Here is a 24444-nt window from a genome sequence, read left to right on the forward strand (position 1 = left end):
ATAAGCCTAAAGAGAACTACTATGTACCCAATGTCACAAAAACATTTTTTAACACTGATAGGTGAAAAAATGACAGATCTTGAGTTTTCTATTAACCTGTGACTGAATAGTCTTTCTCGTGTCCCAGCCCAACATAACTGAGATCAGGGAATTTCAGTTAGTGAAGAAATTCTTTGAGGTGATGGTTTAAATAAATTATACTGATTTAAAAGCTGCTCAGAATCTTGGCATTGTAGAAGCATTTCTTTTGGGTTACTCAAAATTATAAGTCTATTAAAAATGCATGATAAATCCTTCTAAAAGACAAGGACAAGTCCATCTCATCTGTGTAACGAACATTTTATATAATGTAAATATCTTTATATTTAAAGACACCAAGCTAACTACATTTAAAATTTAAAAGGATTTTAATATGCCTCAGTTCTTACTTATGCAGGCAGTCTTTTTCCTTAATGACTGAAAGAAAATAGTGGAATTAAGTTCATATATGATAAATGAGATTCTAAATAAATAAGAACTGGGTTTAAAATTCTATCTGATTTTCTGAATTCTTGAGGAACACAAAACATTAATCATACATTATTGATTCAAGGAGGAAGGGCAATCATTCAAAATCTATAGACCTGCATATATTCAGCTATGTGTCTGGCTCACTGTCTTTGAAGCAGTCTGGAGTACAGTTTCTAACCATGGGACTAATACTATAAACAGATTTCCAGAAATTAGACCAGTATTTGCTGGGGAACCTAAATACCTTCCTGCAAGAATGCAGGAATGACCAGTTGTATGCATGTGTGTGGAGTGAGGACTGAAAGAAGAAAGGCTTATTTACAGTGCTTGGAATTCTTCTGAGATTCATACATTCACTGCCAAATCTCCTTGTCTTTTCTCTGGAAGTCTCTTTGTTTTGTGGAAATACGTAGCTGATAGCTAACTGAAGGTCTTCTTGCAGACATGCCTTTTACACCTGAGAATGAAAAAAGCAGAGAGACTGGAAAATATGTCATCCCTCCGGATAATGCAAAAGCATGAAAAAAGGAAAAGCCTTTGAGGGGGCAGTGCCGAGAGCAATCAAGGAGGATTTAAACGGTTCCAGGGAGCGCAAGTGACCTGGAGTGCAGTGAACTGGAGTGCAGTGAACTGGAGTGGGCAGACAGAGTGTGGCACAGCAGTGAGGGCATGGCACAGCAGTTTGCAGGACAGTTTGTGCAGGCAGGGTGAGAAGGAAGGGCTCTTCTCTGGCCATCTAGGAGCATCCAACTAAGGCAGAAAACAGACTAAGTAGCTGGTAAGGAAGAGCAAAGAGATCCTTCCAGCCTAAGTCTTATTAGCATACTAGTTTAAGCTTCTGAGTTATGGTGTGACTCGCCACAAAGCTCGATCCCCTGTGCCAGCTGTGTCAGAAGCCACCAGCCAGGCAGACCTGCTGATGGCAGACGCAGCTCTCCAGGTCACTGGTTGCCAGGAGTGCTCTCCTTGATCTGCTGCTTGTCAACAGAGCAGATCTTGTGAGATTGGAGGCCGTCTTGACCACAGCCAAGAGATCGAGTTTAAAATCTCTGTTGACAGGAGAAAAAGTGCCAGCAAAACCTCAACTCTGGACATGAGGAGAGTAGACTTCAGGCTGCTCAGGGAATTACCAAGTAAGGTCCCCTGGGAAAATGTTTTTGCAGGTGCTGGGGTCCATCAGTGCTGATCACTTTTCAAACATCACCTCCTAAAGGCACAGGAGCAGGCAATTCCCAATTGTTGGAATTCAATCAGATGAGGCAGAAGGCCAGCTTGGCTGAACAGGAATGTTCTCTTGGAAATAAGGCAAAAAGAGAAGGTGCAGGGCCAGAAGAACAAAGATCAAGTGACATGGGAAGAATACAGAGATGCTGCTTACCAGCTGTAAGGTGAAAATTTGTGTGGCCTAAGCTCAACTAGAGTTGAAGCTGGCTAGACATGTGTGGGACAACTAAAATAATTTTTTCAAATACATTAATGGCATCAGCCTCTTACAGGATGGGGATGGTCACCTCGCAAACAAGGACAGAGACAAGGGTGTTTAACACTTTCTTTACCTCTGTCTTCAACTCGGATGATGGACCAAGGGGGTCTCAGTGCCCTGAGCTGGAAGACCATGACTGCAAGAATGATCAACTCCCAGTCGACCCTGAAATTGTGCAGGATCTTCTGCTCCAGCTGGATCCCTATGAATCTAGGAGGCCTGATGGGATTCATCCCAGAGTCCTCAAAGGTCTGACTGATGTCATTGCAAAACCTCACTCGATGATTTTTGAGCGGTCTTGGGAATTTGGAGAGGTCCCAGCTGACTGGAAGCTGGTGAACCTTGTCCTGATTTTCAAGAACAGGAAGGAGGGCCCTGGAAACTACAGGCTTCTCAGTCTCACTTCAGTGCCTGGTAAAGTTATGGAGAAGATTATTCTGGGAGGTGTTGAAAAACACCTGAGAGACAACACTGTCATTTATCACAACCAGCACAGCTTAATGAGGGGAAAGTCCTGTTTATCAAACCTTATTTCCTTTTACAATGAGGTAAACAACCTTGTTGATCAAGGGAAGACAGTTGATGTCATCTTTCTGGATTTCAGGAAAGCTTTTGATACTGTCTCTCACAGGATCCTTCTGGACAAAATGTCCAGCACACAGCTGGATAAACACATCATGCAGTGGGTGAGCAATTGGATCACGGGTCGAGCACAGAGGGTAACAGTCAATGAGGTAATATCAGACTGGAGACGTGTCACTAGTAGGGTTCCACAGGGCTCCATCGTGGGCCTTGTGCTCTTCAACATCTTTATAAATTACTTGGATGCAGGACTGGAAGGGATACTAAGCACGTTGACACTGAATTGGGAGGAGCTGTTGATTCCCTCGAAGGCAGGGAGGCCCTGCAGAGAGATGTCAACAAATTAGCAGACTGAGCAATCACCAACCACATGAAGCTCAACAAGGTAAGTGCTGGGATTCTGCACTGGCAATGGGGAGGAATGAGATACTGGAAATCAGTGCCACGAAAAGGGACCTGGGGTTCCTGGTCTATGGCAAGTTGAATATGAGTCAGCAGTGCCCTGGCAGCCAGCAGGGCCAATTGTGTCCTGGGGGGCATCAGGCAAAGCATCGCCAGACGGTCGAGGGAGGGGATTGTCCTGCTCTGCTCTGCACTGGGGAGGCCTCACCTTGAATATTGTGTGCAGTTTTGGGCACCACAATATAAGAAAGATATTAAGCTTTGGAGAGTGTCCAAAGAAGGGCAATGAGGATGGTGAAGGGCCTTGAGGGGAAGCCGTATGAGGACTGGCTGAGGTCACTTGGTCTGTTCAGTGTGGAGAAGACTGAGAGAAGACTCATCACAGTCTACAACTTCCTTGTGATGGCAAGAAGAGGGACAGGAACTGATCTCTTCTCTGTGGTGACCAGCGACAGGACCCAAAGGAATGGCCTGAAGTTGTGTCAGGGGAGGTTTAGGTTAAATATTAGAAAGAGGTTTTTCACCCAGAGGGTAGTTGGGCACTGGAACAGGCTCCCCAGGGAACTGGTCACAGCCCCAAGCCCGACAGAGTTCAAGAAGCATTTGGATGACACTCTGTGGTACCTGGTATTACTCTTGGGGATGGTCCTGTGCAGGGCTAAGAGTTGGACTCAATGGTCCTTGTGGGTCCCTTCCAACTTGGCATATTCTGTGATTCTGTGAATTCAAGAGCCTTGGTACAAGATCACTTACAAATATTCATTTGTACAAGACAGCTCAAAGAAATCTGATTATTGGTAAGTAACTTCCCCTTTTTTTGTTATCAATGCACTTTTCTACGGAAATAACCAAGATGAGATGCTGACTCTATCTATATTGCCTTAATATTCTTTTTGCATTGATGTAGTGTCGTGCTTTAAATCATGCCAGGCTAAAATAAGCACCCCAGTTCTCTGGCTTGGAACATCTGGCTCCCCCATCTTCATCACCTACCTGAGCTTGGATTTGTGTAGCTTTTGGCAAGCACAAATGAGACTTTTCACTGAAATATCTGAATATATATTTAAACCAGTCACATGCACACTTACACACTCATTTACCAAATACCATTGATTTTACTGGTGCGTTGTATAAAATTATATATAAATTTCAGCTTCATATCCTTTTCCTTATTTTCACTCTGCCTGTTTAAAAACTCCACTATTTAAAAATATGTCTCCCTTCAGGATATATTATAAATACCCTTTTTTTCTTGTCTGTCTCTCTTGAGATATAATAAAAACATGATAAAGATGCCATACTCATTATTTTCAAATCTGTAGAACTAGAACTAATGTTGTACACTTAATTAACAAATAGTATTTTAGTATATTGGAGGGGGTTTTTGTTCTTTCTTTTTCTGTTAAAGTATTGCTGAGTAAGAATTTATGCTACAGCGTACAAGAGTGGGCCTCCAGTTTTTGTTCATACTGATTCAAATACCTTAAAGTGCAGTATTTTACTTATAGAGCTCTCTGAGTTTCAGCTGTAACATCTAATCTGTACACTTAATAATTTCATTATTAGTGATTTCTACACAACCATAACCTTCAGTTTTACATTAGTAATTTCTCATGATTTTGTTTAAATATTCATTTTATAGTTACTGGGAGATTCTGCGAGGTAGTGGTCAAAAAGGGAGCATATAAATTAATGAAAAAGGCTCATCTGCTGCAGCCATTCCAAATAGTATTTGTTCTAGGCCCACACTGTACCTGCTACAGTGCTTTGGAAATGAGGAAAAAATAAGTAAAAGTCAGCATATAATTAATGACATTTAAAAATATTAAAAAACCCCTGCAGTTCTAGGTTCTCTACATTTGAACATAAATGATGTCTGAAATACATTACATACATTTCTGAATTCTAAATTATGTTACAGAACCTGAAATGAAGAACATATACATGTATGTGTAAAAATACATGTTGGTGTAAAAAGTTCTGAATAAGAACAGAGATCAACATTATTGAAGAAATAACTGATCAATTTGGAGCCAAAATTGTGGGTTCGATTAGGGGACTTGGAAAAAGAGAAGGTTGACTACTGAACTGTAGAGCTTTTGTATCAGAGACTCTAGCAGTGTAGAAAATGAAGGGTATCAACTACTTGTTCAATTAATAGTGGTATCCCCATGAGATGAGCATGTGCAGAGAACCCAAAACTTATCAGTGCTACAGAATCAATTTTTCACATGAAGTACATCCAGCCTTGACAGAACTTTGACTGTTATCAAACCTACTGATACCCTCTCAGGTTTTGGCTTCAGCTGCCTTGTAGTGATTTGCTCTCTGTTTTTAGGTATAACTTTGAGGAGGAAAAATTAAAAATTCATCAACACATCTTTATTTTACAAAGATAGCAACAATGTTGAGTAATGACAGCTTATTTTCCTTTAAGAATATTTTGAGATTTGCATTCTTAAATAATTTCAGAAAATTTATCAGAACTTCTTTAAAATATATGCCATAATCAAGAATTAGGAGAAGACAATGTTGCAATTGCTAATAGAAAGGAATCCAAATTAGAATCAGAACTGATGAATAATTGAATTATAGATTCATAGAAACACAGCAACATAGAATCATAATATAGTTTGCTTTGGAAGGGACCTCCAAAGGTAACTTAGTCCAACCCTCTGCAATGAGCAGGGACATCTTCAATTCTACAAGGTTGCTCAGAGTCACATCCAATTACTGAGTGGTGATTTGTTTCTGAAAGAAGTGTAATAAAATGAAATAGAGGTGAATCAAACCCATGAATACTTCAGGTCATGGGTTCATTCAAAATGTGTTTGGTTTTATTTTTTTTCTGAAGAAACATATTCTATTTTCTTGGGAGTCACCAAAGGAAAAGGGCAATGCTCTCTTGTTTTCCTTTCTCTTAATCACTGTGCTGCTGCCTGCTGTAAAGCTCACAAGACAGGATAAAAAAAATGCTGAATTCCTCAGTGTTCTGGTCACATGAAGTATAGCTGTGATCAGGTCACCACCAATAAGTAATTGTACAATCATTACATAATGCACTCCTAAAACCAGAAAGATAGCCACATCTGGAGTTTTTATTGTAGGTGTTGTCAAAGGTATCACCACAGTTTGCTCAAAAAGTGTATATTTAAGCCCACCTTATTTCTAAATCTTTTTCTTTAACAGTCAAAAGAGCTGTAATTTTCAAAATAATGAAGGGATTTTTTTTCAGATATTCAAATTTCAGTAATCTTCAGTCTACCTAGGAAACTTCGAGGCTCCTGGAAGACATCTGTCCACTTAAAAAAGCTGGGTCTACACTAATGGCATGAGTATTAATGATACTACTGTTATTTTGACAATGATCTCATAATTGCATTTACTTTGAAGAATATCAAAAAATCTTCTTAGGAAGACACTGGCAGACTACAGAAAATCATCAGCATCATATAAAGAACTTTTAAATCCACTAGATATTCTGAATAACTCCCTTTTCTCCAGTTCTAATTAAGGACAAAGGTTATATTCTTAGCAAGAAATGAGTTAAAATCCTGTATACCATTAATTTTTAAATTTTATTTTGTGGATGAAAGCTGAGCTAGTAGTTGTCTACATAGCCAAGAAAGGAAGGAACAAAAAACCAAATAGATAAAACAAGAACACATGAAGAAGGAGAGGAATAAAAGAAGGGCAGCATTGGAAGAATCCAAAGGGCCTGAATTTCCCTACATGGAAAATTCATAAACGTCTTTAAGAACAGGATGAAACTTGAGTAGAACAAAGATAAGGATAAGTTAATGAAGCTTACATGGTGTCTATGTGGACATGGACTGTGACTGACTCCTCAGACTGAACACTTCACTTAACATACATGGGAGCATTCCACAAAAATTATTCTGCATTTCTTTTCATATTTTCATGATGCACATGCCTCAGTTTGGAAGCGGACACTCCACGGTTCTGTGCAGTAATCAGTTGCAACAAACATCATCAGAATTACAAGAAAATACATCTCTCCATCAGTAACAGCTGTGTGAGAGATTGACGATTATCCTCCTAGATTTAGTTCACATCTACACTGGCACTAGTGTTTTACACAGCCCCAGCTAGGCAAGCATTTTTACATCTGGAGGTTAATGCACAGCTTAGAGTGTGAATTTATCCTGTCTGAAATGACCAGGAAAGTGAGATGTAATGAATAGTTGTATTGAGCTTAGAAGCATAGGAGAAGCTGAATGAAGAATAGGGAGATAAGGAATAAAGTGAGAAATAAGAAAGGGTAGAAAATGAAAGGACTGTATTCATATGTACTAAACATGTGCCAAGTCACTTACCATTAAGCACAGTAAAAATTAGAGAGGACGTCATTGTCCATCTGATTCCATTTATCTGATAATCAACACTTTTTATATTCATAATCCTGAACTCTCATTTTAAACCCGCATTAGTGAGATGATCAGGCTGTTTTACTACTGCCTTATGATCCTTGCCAAAGAGAATTCATTTTCTCAGATCATTTGCTGCAGTATCAGTCCATTGTTTCATCCTGACCAGACTGTTATAGCACTGCTTCTGTCTCACCTGTTAGTTTAAAATTATACAGATGGATAAATTAAAGTGCTTTGACATTCCAGTATTTTTTGGCTGAGGAATATGCCTATGATTGTCAGTAACCAAAACAGTGGTTTCAAAATACTAACATTTATCCATTTTAACATGAGAACATTTTCTTTTACAATCACTTAGTTCCATACATATCAGAGAAGATTGTCATGCTCTTCCACATCTTTTATTATTTTGAGGATTTCTGCTTGTGTGTGCAAAGCACATCGTTACCATCTTCTTTTTAAACAAACACAGTGAAGTTCATTTGGACCTTTAAAGCAATGAGAGTTATGCCAGAAGCAGCAGCATTGTGTGACTTTTTTGTGAGTCTTGTCTTTCATACATACAGGGTTTGCTACTGTTGAGTCTCAGACTTCTGGTCTCCATCTCAAGTTTTAAAGCACATTACAGTATGCTGTGTGTGCCGACCCCAGCTAAAACTATGCCAGCATTTCCATAATAAAAGCTCTCGCTTCCAGAAGTTCCAGCTGTACATTCAGCTGTAAAAATGTGCACTAGGCTAAAACTGGATGTACAGGATTTCAATGTGGAATCAATACAAATTAAATAAAAAGTTCCACTTGATGATTCCTCAGCTGTAACTTCTTTAAAAAGTAACAGTTTGTGAGATTCCTTATTGTCCTTCCATCTTGTAAGTAAAAAAGCAATTTAACTTTTTAAAAATAATAATGTAATTGTGATGAGCCTGTTTCTGCTTCCACAGAAGGCTTCCTCTATATCTTAGACATGGGAACTTGTTTCCACCTGTACAACAGAGGTAAGCATATGTAGTTGTTTACTGAAAAGAATTTAAAAATAACACACTGTCACCCTACCTACACAGTTCACTGCTACTGATGGTTTTAGCTCATCAGAATCCTACTCCCGCAAAATCAGGAATGCGTACATCAATATATTGTGGAGGAGCAGGAATCAGAGTGGGAACAGTTCCAGGCGTGGAAAAAGATATACAACAACTGAAAAAGGACTTTATTGGATTTTACAGTTCTTATGTGGTTTCAAATACGTGCATTGTATGTTACCCCTACAGTTGTACTGCCTAGGTACGCCCAGGCATGCCTCGAGTTGTCTGTTCCCTGTTTTCCCTCCTTCTCCCTCTGATTGGCTGAAAAAGCTGCAGTGTGGGGAGAGCTACCATTAGTTCTTTTCTCTCCCAGTTCCTCCCCAGTCCCTCCCTCTTCTCCTGAGTCCCTACTCCTATTCGTTCCCCTGACTGTCTGTCTCATGCTCAACCCCATTTTCTGGCCCTGTCTACACTAGACCTTATATAAACCCTCGCACATTCTCAATAAACTGCCACTGCACCTTCAGCTTTGACTCGGACCCTTTGTGCAGTGTTGCGGTCCCACTCCCTCCTCCCCCGGACCGTGGCAATATATAATTTTAGTTTCTTGGCAGGGGGCAGACTCACAATGCACTCTGTCTTAAAGTAGCTGTGAAATCCTTGTTGCTTTTACTTTATTTAATGTGCTTTATGGAGTTCTTTTACTTAGAATAAAGTTAGAAGTAACACTAAATAATAAATTCAATTGTGGCAGGTCTTCCTATTTCCTTGTGATAATTTCCTGAGGCTTTCCCAGGCACGTTCTCAGTGGGCCCATGCCATGCACCTTGCAAGCCTAAATGCCAAATTTTGGCTCAGGTGAACCTTTCCAAGAGCAAATGTGTATAAATTTCAGAGGATTAATTTCCTCCACTCTGCTAGTGGGCAAATAAGGAATGTGCAAGGCATCTCATCCACAGTCTTCGCCACAGCCTGTGATTCCTGCAGTCGCAGGGCAGGTTCAGAAATAAAGGTCTAGAGGTGCCTGGCTCCTACAGGTTGATGGACTTCCTCTTGAAAGGACAAAGAAAGCAAACAGAAACTGTTTGTTTATTCAGCAGCACCAAGTCTTTGTCTACACCATTGTGAAATGGAATTCCTAAATTGATGGAATTCTTAAGTATACATTATGAACAAGAAAATATCTAGATTAAAAAAGCATATGAGTCAGTGACTATACTGGTGCTAGGTGTGTGTAGTGGGTTGACCCTGGCCAGATACCAGGTACCCACTAAAAATGCTCTCTAACTCTCCCTCTCTAACTGAACAGAGGAGAGAGAAAAAAAACAGTTAAGAATTCATGAGTAGGGATAAGAGCTGGGAGAGGTCAGTGACTGATTACCTTGACAGGCAAAACAAGACTTAAAGTGGGGATATTACTTGTATTTATTACTAATAGGATAAGAGCAAAAGAGTGAGAAATGAAACAGTCTTAAAAACATCTTCCCCCCACCCCTTCTTCCTTCCATGTTCTCCCTCCTCCCCCACAGCAGTGCAGGGGGATGGGGAATGGGGATTTGCAGTCAGTTGTTTCTGCCGCTGCTCAGAGGAGAGGAGTCCTTTCCCTGCTCCCGTGGGGTCCCTCCCACAGGAGACAGTCCTTGATGGACCTCTCCAACGTGAGTCCATACTTCGGACAGCAGTTCTTCCCAAACTGCTGTCCCGTGGGTCACTCCTCCATGGGGTGCAGTCCTTCATGAATGAGCTGTACCGACATGGGTCCCCCACAGGGACTGCAAGTCCTACCCGGGAAAAATCTGCTCCACTGTGGGCTTCCCTCTCCATGGGCCGCAGGTTCCAGCAGGACCCTGCTCCATCCTGGGCCTCCCACGGGGTCACAGCCTCCTTCATGCATCCACCTGCTCCAGTATGGGCTCCTCCATGGGCTGCAGGTGGGTCTCTGCACCCCGATGGTCCTCCATGGGCTGCCGGGGCACAGCTGCTCCACCATGGTCTGCACCACGGGCTGCAGGGGCCTCAGCTCTGGTGCTTGGAGCACCTCCTGCCCCTCCTTCTGCACTGACCTTCTGCACTGTCTACGTTGTTATTCCCATGCTCTCACTCTACTCCTCCCAGGATGGAATTTCTTCTGCGCAGCAATCTTCTGTTCTTAAATATGTTATCACAGAGGCGTTACTATTACTCCTGATTGGTTCAGCCTTGGCCAGTAGCAGGAAGTCCGTCCTGGAGCTGGCTGGCATTGGCTCCATGGGACAGGGGAAGCTTCTAGCAGCTTCTAACAGAAACCACCCCTGTAAGCCCCCCCTGCTACCAAAACCCAGCCACAGAAACCCACTACAGTGTGCTATAATTGTGTGATGAGTCTGTTAGAGAGATGTAGAAACAGGTCCTCTCTTCATCATCAATTGTTGTTCCATCTGAACATGTTCCACAGGTATTTCTTGTCAGGAGAAAAAGCATACTTATGTGTGTGAAAAATCTAGGTTAAAGCAATCTAGGACAGCACAATAAAGCAATTTAAAACTTCTCTATTACCGATAAGGAAAATGAGCTGAAAGCAAAGTACTTTTATCTACCAAATAATTTCTTTTACTAATGCCTGTGGAAATGTCCAGATATACTTTAAAGATTTTGGGAGTGCCCCTTGTTTCTTCTAAAAAAGTTAAAATTACACAAAACAAACAAGAAATGGAGAAGACCTCTGGTTTACATAACCTTAGCTTACATCTATACAGGAGTTTCAGATAAAGTAGCTAACTATGTAAAACAACAAAGATCAGAAGATCGCATTGCCAAATCAAACTGCTGCATTCTCTTATTTTGTGTACAATACAGAACTGAATGTGGACGTTACTATAAAAAGAAAAAGGTTAAGATTATGAATATTTATGATGGCTGCTGATTTCATCTTCCACAATTTGAAATATATAAAGCATTTTGCTTCATAGCACTTGAAATAGTGAATTATACTACACACCCTAAAATACAAAATACATAAAGACGAAAGGCTAAGGATTCCCCACTGGTGAGAGATAATGGGTTTCATAGCTCAAGTAAAAACTATTTATCAGTTGTATAATAACAATATTAGGTAGAAGTACTTTAAATGTATGAAGACTGTTCCTGGCTTTAGAGCCAAATCCAAACACAATGATTGCTAATATCTCATTGTGTTCTGCTTTTTCAGGAATGAGTGAGGGTCAAGAATCCTTAAGAGTTGCGTGCCTTACTTTCATGTTTTTGGATGTTTGTTCTGTAAGCAAGGCTTTGCTTACTTTTCTTTCTTTTAAGGAAAAGCGGGAGAAAGGAAAATAAAAAAAAGAAAGAAAAGCAAACCAAATCTCCCTCATGAACTTACCTCTATGGCTGTTAGCCACATGAAGATCTGGACTGGTGTATGTACTAGTTATAGAACAACTGCCCATGAAAATCAATGCCCCTTCACTGTCCCTTTGTGCAAGGGAAAATCCTGGGAAAATGAACAACAGAGGTGGGAAAAAAGTGGCTTATGAAGTAGGACCACCAGAAGATTATGTATTTTCTTTGTGGAACCATTGCAAATTGCTACATATTCTGCTACCTATTGATAAAGTAGATGTGAGTATCCCACTCCTTGATATTTTAATGAATCAAGAAGGAATTTCATAGGAGGGTGAAAATGAACTAGAACCACCTTTTAGCATCGTTGGGCAGAGGTCTCAGACAGGATGTATACACATTTTTTACACAAAATACAACATCTTATGTATCTGTTGCCGGATGAGAGTTAAAGTCCAGCTTTCAGGAAAGAATTATGTGAAAAAAGGTCTGCAGGCTACTGATACATCGCTAAAAGCTAATGGGCATCCATGAGCATTTTCAGGAGTGTTGGTAAGGTGGGAATTAACATTGCAGAAAGAAGAGTCAGAATCTCTAACCCCTCTAGAGCTGTATTGGTGTTATGATTAGACATTAGATACTGGCACATGGCTAATTCTTTATACAATACAATCATGTTAATACGTTTGCTTACCATTTGAATCCTTTAGCTGGTGTCTGCAACATCCTTTACTGGTAGGTAAAGCCATAACCCCCTGTGGGTGGGCAGGAGAAGGGCGAGCAACAGTTTTTATTTAAAGAAACAGAATGAAACACTGATCCTATTGGAGTTAATAACTAAGGCCAAACACATCAATTTTAAAGGATTTGAGATTTTACTTCAATGCTTTTAGTCTTGCTAGTCAAGTAATTTATTTTTTTTGACCTCTTCAGCATTTTTAAATTATAATATATATTTTTGTATGAATACCCTCTCCAAATATTACATAGTCTAGTACTCATTTCTGTTGCTAAAGGTAACACTCTTGTTATTGTGTGACACTGACATCTATATTGACTCCTTCCTCTGTGCTGTTTATAAGTATATGGTTAAACCCTTGCAGAAAAGCTGGAAATAACAAGAAGCAATCACTAAGAGTTTCCAGGATTGTCAATGAGAAGGGAAGAGATCACTATTAGTGAAGGATGGACAAGATCCTTGTGTTACAAAATGCACAGATTTTGAGCATGCTATTTTCTTGTATAAAGGTGGCAGTTTATCCAGCAAAATAAAATTTTAACCAAATAATGTCTGGAGAGCAGAAGGTTTTTTAACACTAATATTTGATGAAGCAGCATGCATTTATTCCATGCATAAGAAGGGGTCTAAAAGTAACTGAAAAGTGTTTATTTTCAGTTAAAGTTATGGACTTTAAAATAATGTCTTTACATTACTTTCTGTTTTTATCAATATGTGCATGCAGGAAAATCCAATGACTCTTCTTCACTTCTCATTTTCTCTCCTCTTTTCTTCCATTGCCTGTTCTTTCTGTTTGACTAAACAGAAAAAAAGGCTGGAAGTAATGAGTCAAAATATAGGAAAGAAGGAAGATTTATTTGAAAGTCTTTAAGTAGAAATTTTGCATAATTTGGTATTTTTAATTCCTAAATTTAAAAGAATAACCTGGAAATATATTAAAAAAAATTAAAAAATAGATGTTGAAGAAACCGTTGAAAATTTTGAACAACAGTTTTTGTACTTATCTTGTCATATTTACTGGTGATACGTCAAAGACCTTTGTATGCCTGCAGTTTTCCCTTAGTGTCTTCACACAATGAATCTCTGTCCACCTCTTAGAAATAAAGCAGATTTGTCCTTAGAATTCCTCAGAGTCCACACTGGGCATGGTTCTAAGGGTAAAGCTAACAGATGAATATATGCCCTATGTTTTCAATATATAGCATGAAAAAGTGGGTCAGAAAAACCTTTTATTTTCTCTTGGAGCTGAGGGCCAGTGAAAAGTACTGTATTAAATCATTTAAAAAGGAAAGAAACCAAACAGTCTAAATTGCTGCATGGCAAACTAGCTTAGAATTAAAATCCCATTCATATGGAGTTGGAGAGGTAAGTTTCCTGGAACCAAACACACCAGCTAAGTCCCAGCTCAGCAGTGTATTTTTGTAGTGTTGTTTCTACAATATAAGCAAACAATAAGTACGGACATTCAGGCCTGCTCTGTGTACTTTATTCTGGTTTGTTGACTCTATTATCTGTACACTCCCCTTACAGTGCCTAGGTTTTTCTTCTTCTCAGAAAACATGTCCTGAATTGGCAGTTATTTTACCTTTCTCCCTCTACCTACTGCCTGCATTTGAAGACCCTTTGATGTCTATGTGCAAAAGACAAATGTTGATCTCCTGCAACCTAGGAGTAGCACACTTCAGTCAGAGAGATACCCTGCAGTGATCTCAGCTGGGGGGGAGGAAGAAGTTCTCTTAATATTAAACCAAAATCTGCTTTAAAAGAATAAAAAGCTATTGAAATGTTTTCCTCTCTAACCCCTCCCTCATATGTACACAAGTGCATTTCATGCTTTCGTGTTCTCTAGTTCACGTCTTAAAACAGAGATATTTTTTTATTTTTTAGTATGTGCAACATCAAACACCACACCAGAACTGAGAATATTATCACTATTGTGATCCCTCTCAGTTTGTACACATTAAGTAGCTTATGTTCTAAATAGATGGATATAAGAAGAATTTTATTTCATTATGGATGAAAGTCCTGAGAAAGAATTCCAAAAGATTTCAATGTAAAGAAGGCATGCTGTTGAAAGAATAGGTATTACTTAAAGGCTTACTTTTTCATCAGCTGTGAGAAAACTTCTGTATGGAACTTCCTGTAACAGTTAACCTATTCACACTCCCTAACTGTGGTTTATTTTGGAATTTCTGCAATAATAGGTAAAGGGAAGTTTTCCTTACTCCTCTAACAAATGTGTGCTACAAAACCAGGAAAAAAAACAAGAAAAAAAAACAAACGTTTAATTCTTAAGTCCGCCATTCTTTGTCATTCTGCGTATTTCAGCTTTTTATTGGATAAAATGATGCAACACAAAACTTTTCCAGTGCTAGAGGGGAAATCTGCAAAACCAGACTCCTGTGCAAATCATCTCCAACTTTCCTTTCTATCTACTACTAAAATATTAATAATACAAATAGATATAGGTTAAAAGAAATATAGTTTGCAATTATTTTTATGGTTCCATCTATCTGTACATTGCCCTTGCATATGTTAAAAAAACTAATAAAATATGTTTACTTATATACATACACATACACACTCTAAACTTTGATGGATATTGATTCACAGAAACAAAGAGAAAAATATCCAGAAATTCTGGTTTTAGAGGTTAATTTTTAAATTCTGAAAGTATACATACTAATAGTAAAAAAGTAATACTTTTATTGTATTATACAGAAATACTTGTAGTATACTAAATAAATACTAATGCTATTCTTGAGTTATAAATTACATATATACATATCCACACATACAGACATATGACAGAATCACAGAATCTGCTGAGTTGGAAGGGACCCAGAAGGATCATTGAGTCCAACCCTTAGCCCTGCACAGGAACATCCCCGAGAGTCACACCATGTGCCTGAGAGTATCATCCAAACGCTTCTTGAACTCTGTCAAGCTTGGGGCTGTGACCACTTTCCTGGGGAGCCTGTTCCAGTGCCCAACCACCCTCTGGGTGAAAACCTCTTTCTAATATTTAACCTAAACCTCCCCTGACACGACTTCAGGCCATTCCCTTGGGTCCTGTCGCTGGTCACCACAGAGAAGAGATCAGTTCCTGCCCCTCTTCTTCCCCTCACAAGGAAGCTGCAGGCTGCAATGTCGTCTTGCCTCAGTCTACTCCAGGCTGAACAGACCAAGTGACTTCAGCTGCTCAAATGTTCATGAAGTGGTTCTTTCTAACAAAAATAACTTCAGGTGTAAGTTATGGCAAAAGGCAGTCTCTGTCAGAGAACCTCCAGTAAGCTGTCAGGGAAGGGAAGACAAAGACCTCCCTAGTTTAATTTTAAGGGAAATACACAAAATGCGGTTTTTAATTCCTTTTATTTTTCCCCTCAGCATCTTCCATATATCAATGCATCTCTATTCTTTTTTGAGAAATAGCACCTGAAGGGTGATTTTGTGCCCTGCTACGTTCCCCAGTGTGTTCAGAGGGATATGCCCTGTTCCATCCACTGGTCAGTTCAGGGGTTTAGAAAGGAAGAAGCATCATCCCGTCACCATCAAAGTTCTTCACCACACTGGAAGGCATTGGGGTGGCCCATGTCTGTTCTGAGGGAGCTTGTCATAGTGATTAAACACAGTAATTTCTAACATTTGATGTAAAGTAAGCTGTAATCCTCATAAATTTTTGATACAGGTCTAAGCAGTATCCAAACATGCACTAATATGATCGGTGAATTACTGTTTTGGCACAAGAATCAAATTAATTAATTTTTTGAGTTCTTCATGTCCATATATGATAGCACTACCTGTATATTATATATACATGTATAATTGCTTAGACATATAACAGATGTAATATAAATCCATACAAACACACACAAATATATAAATATATTTTAATTTTTAGAAAACACCCTTATGTTCGTCCTAATCAAATAAGGACATGCCTGTGACATAGCCATAGTTCCCTCATGAAATGTGTCAAGTTGAGCCTTAGTTTTCCTGGCACTGTACACAGCTGCCTCAGGTGTGTCTAAGTGCAGCTTTCGTGAGACAGTGAGTTAGTGTGAATGGACGTAAAGAGGAAAGGCTGAGAACATGTACTTAGTGTAAAGCAACACTGACAATTTTCTTAGCTGAGTCATGGCTAAAAAAAGGTCTGGGAACCATTTCACTGTAATTGCCCGAGTATTTGTCAGCATCAAGAATTAAGCAGTTTTGCAAAATGCCTGAAAACTTTAGCAGTTGCAAAGAGATTTTTGAACGTAAAGATGGATCTAAGTAAAAAAAGGAATGGATTTGACCATAATTTATATTTTAAAAACATATAAGTTTCTCAGACACTGAAGACCACTGAAGTGCTAATCATGAAAATGCTATCTCCTCTAAGTTAACTGCATTTTTAAATCATTTTTGATAAGAACTACTGGATAATTTGCCTAACATAGTGAAAATATACGTTATATGCAATAAATGCTATATGTTTGGTCTCAATACTACCTTAACTCCAGCTGCAAGAGACAACCTTTTGTAGTTTCCTGGGGGAAATCTAATCTTTAGGGTCATATGGTTTTATCTTCTGTATTTTTCTAGCTATAGAATTATTTTTTTCCTCCTGTCTATAGCCCACTAACTACATTAAGTTTTCCAGAATGACTTTTCATTTTGATGTGAAAATGTTACACAGTGGACAACCCAGTTCTTCCCTTTGTAGAACATTCCAACTTCAAATTGCTTTTCACAAATATTTCTCGGGAGGCAGCAAAAGATCCTTCAATGATAATAAATTATACACCCTAACAAAAAAATAAGGTAATAAAAGCAAGTCTAGTTTCTTTGTATATGAAATGTCACTAAAGCCAATGCCTTTTTGATTATCTACGCAAAGAAATCTGTATAAACGATAATTGTACACTTGGCTTTATGTTATGAAGAGTCCTTTTAGATATAATCCAGTAAAATCAAAGGATCATCATGAATCTAAATTGATTTTTTTGAGATTTCTATGGGTTTAGCAAAAGAAATATGTACAAAGTTATAAACAGCTGTATTAATGGAAGCCTTAAAAGTACTCCGTGTTGAAAAAGCTGCAGGCATCAGAGAAGCATCAACAAAGCATCATAGGAAAGGAGGACAACAATGAAATCCAGCAAAAAATCTTACATATTTGTGAATTCTGCATGTTTCATTATATTTAACAGAAAAAATACTTTGAAAAGAATATTTTAAAAGAGATAAAACTGTAGAAAACTTTGGGGCAATTTTTGCAAGAAAAAGCAATATGATCCTGAAAGGTCATAGAGTACAAACAAAACTGGGATATTTTGACCTTCTGTGTAGAAATATTGATAGTGAAATATGTAGCTGCTTTACATCATCTAAATGGAGATAAGGATCCCTTTCTGTATAGCATTCAATTACACATTTGCAATATGGTGCACAATTTTGAACACCTCAACACAAGAAATGTTCCAAGAAATTGGAGGAAAAGACTGGAAGGCTTCTTTTATGAATTACAGTATATTTGAACAGATGCACAGTAAAGATAGTGATATGAATATTTTATAAATAGTACAGAACATAGATAAATCTTACAAGGTTGCTACAGAGGAATAAAGATTGATAACTGTTTGAAAGGGGTAAAGTCCTTGCTCATGCCTCTCAGATCAATATTGTTCTCAGAGTAAGATTCTTCACAGCGAGCAGCAGAGGCAGAGTCAATCTTAACACATAGAAAAGAATTAATTGCAATCATATACAACATAGAAAAAAAAGGAAGCAAACTAGACATCAGAACAGAAAAAATCTGCTGATAATCTAAGTAAAATTGAAAAAAAATAGCCAAACCAAATATCGCAAATCAAAAAAATCCTAAAAATCGACCAAAGGCAGCCTTCCCAAAATGAAGAACAGTGTACTTCATTGTTCTAGTTCTGTAGTTTGAGGCCTGTACTAAATCCTGCTCTCAGATTCTTCTTTCCCTAGTTTTCTCTTTTTATACCCATTCATAGCTTTTTGCAAATATCATGTACCCAGACCATTACTGTAAATTGTTTCTTTCTGTGCATACAACCTACAGTTTACCCTGATCTTTGAAAATATACAAGATACTATTTTTTTCTCTTTATAGCTAACCCGAGCTGTCACAAGCAGCCTTATTTTATTTGCAGATAGACAGTGCTCATAGTCAAAATCTATTATTTGTTGTCAGACTAGTCCATGTGTTTCATCTGAAATACTAAGTAGAAACAAAATGTGTATAAAATATTAATGATGTCACTGTTGTGTATTCATTATTTCAATTAAAAAAATGAGGCATAAAAAACAAATATAATGAGACCATTACAGAAGAAGAAACAAGGTAATCAGTTTCTAATATATAACACCGCTACAATGATATTAGCTATAATTTAAACAAAGTAATCTGCTTTTGTTAGATATGCAAAATGCAAATGAGACATTTTAGTAGTGCTCTCATCTCACATCAGTGATGCTAATGAGGAGATGATAAGGTTAATAAAGACTTTCTTTATTATAGAGTGGGTTTTTTTAATCTATAGTATTTTGGTTTGAAAAGTTCCTTTCCAAACCTGACAATGCCACTTTGTATAAAGCTAGGCTTTTCCTTTCACAAACACAAGGGGAAAATTATGTGACACTTGCATTTTTCTTGAAGCAGCCGTGCGATATCATAATCATGTTTTGGCTCTGAATGTATGATAAATTATATACCTGAAATTTCCTGATATACTTACCAATGCTTGAGAGGTAAATCACTGTAAAAATGAATGTTCAAATATAAATTTCCATACTAGCAATAATTTATCCTCTGTTTCAGTTGCATTTGAGGTCATATTTTACACTCTGGGAAAATACTGCATCCTAATACCTACAGTTAGGCTTGAATGATAACATTTCCAGAATCAAAGTTTCAGCAAAAATGAACAGAAAAATATATAAAATTCACTGAAATTAGAACAAGAAGGAAAACCAAGTGAGGAGATCTTTGAATTTAGGTTTTTTAGTGCCTTCTAGGACAACTAAATTCTTAGCTCTAGCATGGCCTAAAATTAAAATAAAATATATCACCTCTATAAATTTTAATGATAAATTCTGAGGATTCTTAGAACTTTGTGTAGATTTTTAAAAGAAGTGCACAGGCAAAAATGGATAACAATAATAGAAGGGTCATTATGTCCCTAAACACTTGTCAGTGAGAAATAACAGCAACTATGCCCTGAAGAGCTGACAGAGCATATTTAATCTAAATGGGGCTGCAGTTGTGCCTTTTTCCAAAAATAAGCTGTAAAGGAAATTCTATAGGAAAGTTTAATATTTCCATTCTATTTTTAAACAGAAGGTATTTCAGTGGTTTTAATACACTTGTAATGAATATTCAAGAACATGAATGCACATCTGAACCAGAAGTCTAAAAGCCAAATCTGTTTCAACAGGAGTTCCCTTATCGCCTTCAGCAGTGGTAAATGTTAGGAATACTTTCAAAAGCATTAGCTCTAAAATTTTGAAGTTCAGAATTCATTTATCAAACTACCTAACCCAGTTCCAACACTTCACATTTTCCACGGGAAATTAAATAATATTTATAAATCTAAAACTCAGAGCACAATGACATCTACTATTTTGTCCAAATGAAGCTTCCTGAAGATAAATTGGTAGCTTACAAAGTTATATAAGTTATGTCAGCTCAAAACCTTTTAGAATGGTAGCTAACCTAAAGACCAACAAAGTAACAGGTGGTATGAAGTATTTCTGAAACCCAATTTTAATTGCAAATAAGCTCTTTTTAGTTCATAGCTGGCAATAACCATCTGGAAGGGCATCATCTGTGTTACTAACTAGTTTTAAAACAAAGTCTGCTTTCTGCTTTGATTTGGGCTTGTTAACCAAAGGAGCAATTAAATGTTTACTGTTGATATTACAGCTTTCTTCTTGGATATTAAGAAATATTTAAGGTGTGTTTTAAACAAGCTTAAATCCTCTTCAATAGGTCCGCTATATATGTGTATATATATATTTTAATGAATTTTGGAATGATTTTGCAGCCATTTCTAGGAAAAGTTATTCTAGAAAATTAAACCTTGGGTTTCTGGGCTAAAAAAAAAAAAAGGAAGAACTCTGTATTAAAGTTTAAATTTACATTTGAAGTCCTTCCTTTCTTATTTCAAGGCCACCCAAGGTACTGCTTTGTGCCCATTGCTGGAACTTCATACACAAAATCATCAACCACCATTCAGTCAGGGCTTCTGGGGACTGATGTTGATAACTTTATTCTACACCTTTTTGACCTCTGGGTTAGACTAGTGAAAAGCTTTATTTTATTACCTCTTTCATAAAATGCTGTCTATGTTCTTACTGACACAAAAAGCTGTTGAAAGCATTTTAAGCCACACTAAGCAGTCTCACTTTAATCTGATGGTCTGTGAGGAGTTAGTTCAATACCTCTTGTCAAACATTTATTACATTTTATAATTGCAATAGCTTCCAGCATACTCTGAAACACGTGTTTCCATGACTTGCTGACCCCAGATTTTCCTCTTCACAGGCAAAGAGTTGTATGTTCTATACTACAAAGCAGTATTGCACATCTACTTTTAATTTGTGTCTCACAAATTAGCTTGAAATTCATTCAGAGACAGCATTTATCGCTGGTTCAATGACCTTGGAAATAAGGAAAACCATTTTTTTTTCTTTTTGTCTTTCTTTTTTTTTAACTTTAATTAGCCTCAGCTCACACTGATGGAATGATTTTGTCCATTGCATCATTTCTTCACAAGTTAAAGGCACCATGAGATTGCATGAAAAGTATTACCGAAACTTGATTAGTATTTTGCTGTTAGAGGAGCACATTCACTCTAGACTGCCAGTGCCATCAGTCAGATGAATGAGTTCCTTGAACTCAGCTTAACATGGTGTCTGTAATAGCCCCATTACTAAAGCACCACAAAACACAGCACCCATCCTTTGGGGTGGTCGAAGGAATAAATAAACACAATGTAAATGAATACTGCTGGTCTAGGCACTTTGCATGAGACATAAGACTCTCAGATAGTAGTGATTGAGGGAAATCCTGAGTAAGCTTTTGTCTTTGCTTTTACTCTTTCACACCGTCTTTCTCTTTTAGGAAAAAAGCATTCAGGTATCTGAAAGAGCTCTGCTTGAAAAGAAAAGACTGAACAGCTAGACACTTGAACTTTTATTTACCACGAAATGACCCCAGGAAAAAAACAATAAGAAAGAGAAAAGACCTTTATGTCTCTTTGAAAAGGTCTGTCTCCTAAAACAGGCTGTGAGGTCACTAGTAAGGCAGCATAACAATTGCCACTGACTTACACCTAAAACTTCAGTGTAAAGATCTTTATTGATATAATCTATTGACTTTCATATTCTTAAATTAGAAAAATATAAAGTGATGCTTGTCAAACATTCAACAACATTTCTCTGGATCTGATTAAAAAGAAGTACTGTCTGTAGAGAAAAGAATAATTCTCTGCTTTATTAAAACCAAACATTTCAGCATGCTGTAATCTGTGTATTACATGGACATCTATGAAATACCAGCAACATGTCATTTTTGTGACTAATCCAATAATAAGACAGACCAGTCAAACAAGACTTTGGAAATAACCAAAAAAGGGAAAATATGTTCAAAGACAGCAGATCTATGTTTTTAAAATAACAACTACAAATCTGTATACATTCAAATAATAATAATTTATCATCATAAAACAGAGCACAGGATTTCAGAGTGGGATCTCAATTTAGATGTAGAATGTAGTAGAACACAGTTCCAGAATAAAAATTATTTTCTTGTCCAAATGAAAATAACTGGAAATTATGAAATTCAATCTGAGGAATAAATCTGAAAAAAATATGAACACTGAAGAAAACCCCTGGATTGTTTTGAATAAAAAGGACTGCTTCATAATTTTAAAACAAATATGTTGTTTTACAACTTGATTTAAAAATCCTTTTGAAAAAGATGTCATTATTTTGATTAAATTGATCCAAATGCTTCTATCTTTTATTCATCTTAAGCATTTTGGACACCCTATTGATGATACCACAATTTCTCTCTGACACGTTGAAAAATATCACTGTCTGGGTGAATCTTCAGTAACATGCTCAACCTCATTTGGTGGACATCTGATGTAAAACCACTCATGATTTCCATGATTGCCATTTTATTGAAAGTGCCAATTGCTGTCTCCATTAATGACTGTTAAGTCAATCAACCACAGAAAACTCAAAAACTGGTAACTGAGTCATGCATATCTTGGAGTTCCTGTAGTTTCTCTGGAAGACGCATAATGTACAATCTAACTATTGAAAGGAAAAATAAAGGTCTTATAGATCTAAATGATAAAATTGAGCTAATAACCTTATTTAGTCTTATCCTTTCACGGATTTCCAATGGAAGAACATTTCACTGTCTGCCTCTCTCTAGCCTTGCTTCTCCCCGTTGTACATGCACACACACAAAGAAATGCTCATTACAGCTAAAACAGCGTTCACTGAAAACTTTGCTTAAATTACACAGTATGCTGACACCTCTATTTCTGTGATTAATTTTCATTTGCTATTCTAGGCAAAAACCTTTCACTGAATTGTAATTTTTTTATTTTTCTTCCTATTACAGAAAAGCTTTTCCTTCTTTCTGCTTCATTTTTCTAGGGCTGGGGGCAGGGGTCCTGTAGCTAAGCCCTCAAAGTGAAGCATTTTAGAGAATTCTCTTTTCTCATATGAATCAAACTTTTTGTGTCCCACATCACTTTTCATTTCTGCTCATATTTTGTCACAAATGTCGCTTCAGAGTATGAGGTGAATGAACAATTTCATTTGGGCTAGAATGACATTATCTAAAAGGAAAAAAATATTTTTATGCAAAATGAAAGCTATGAGGCTAAACATCTAGTTGAGAAATTTTAACTGCATGTATAATCAAGAGTTTTGTAAGTCTCTTCTCTTTATATGGTCATTTACATTCAGAAAGTACTGTCCAATTAAATGTCCAGCAAGAAATAGGTTTCTATTATATTTACTCCTTGTATATTCACAGAAACTACCCTTACCTACAGGCTTGAGAGCTCAGGTTCTTCAAGTTTGCAAAGCAAGAGGAGGATCTGGAAAAGAAGGAATGACTGACTAAAACAACCTCCTGTTTGGCAGAAGGTATCTTCTGCCTATGCCTATGTATGTACACTAGATGTGCATACATCTGTGTAAATTATAGCTCTGTCTGCAGTGCCTTCTCATATTGCTTTTGTTTAGTAGAAGCTCTACAGATTTGTATGATTGGTTTCTGGAAAATACATATTACATACACGCCAGAATGTACAGTCTAAAATATATATGGAGAAAACAAGACATTTGGTGAAACTTTAAGGAAATAATCTGGAGTATCTCATAATTTAAGCAGAGTTACTACTTCACACTGTTATGAGATTGCTAAAATTAATGACAAAGGAGATGAAGCACAAGATTCAGGAATTGAGATTCAATCCATGACCCAATAACAATGTAAAAGAAAGGCATAGAAACTAGCATATAAAAGGAGAATTTTAAAAAATATGAAGTAATATTTATCTACAGAAAAGTTATAGGTTGTTTCTATCTTTTTGTGCTTGTTTAGGTTGTTGGATTTTTGCTTTTTTTTAAATTTTACTCATTTTTAATATATAATGGAGAAGGTTTCCAACAATGACTGGGATGCTAAATGTAGAGTTATGATGCCTTCTTAGAAGACATAAACCCAAAATGTCGCTATCTTGCAAAGCAATAAGGAAGAACATTACACAATATTTTCAAGAATTTGAACATGACGCCACAGCTAACAAACTATGTCATAAAAGAGGGAGTTTTCTGATGAAAAAGGTTTTAGTTAAAGGCACTTATTCTGTATTTTTTATTTACTTTTGCCATTGTCATTCAGCAGTTTAATAATTACAGATTTTTTGTGGTGTTTTACTTACTTTTTTTTAATTA

The 24444-nt window shown here is 37.2% G+C and overlaps 1 long non-coding RNA gene across 2 annotated transcripts in view; it reads left to right on the forward strand.

Moving 5' to 3' along the window:
• The window catches only part of LOC135413265 (uncharacterized), a 102125-nt gene that overhangs the window by 75118 nt on the left and 2563 nt on the right, over window positions 1-24444 (forward strand). For both annotated transcript variants that reach the window (XR_010430155.1, XR_010430156.1), the window contains one exon: window positions 23538-23631. This is a non-coding gene — a long non-coding RNA (uncharacterized LOC135413265). The remainder of the gene's footprint in view (window positions 1-23537; window positions 23632-24444) is intronic.

This window comes from Pseudopipra pipra, chromosome 4 (genome assembly GCF_036250125.1).
Source record: "Pseudopipra pipra isolate bDixPip1 chromosome 4, bDixPip1.hap1, whole genome shotgun sequence".
Lineage (NCBI taxonomy): Eukaryota > Metazoa > Chordata > Aves > Passeriformes > Pipridae > Pseudopipra > Pseudopipra pipra.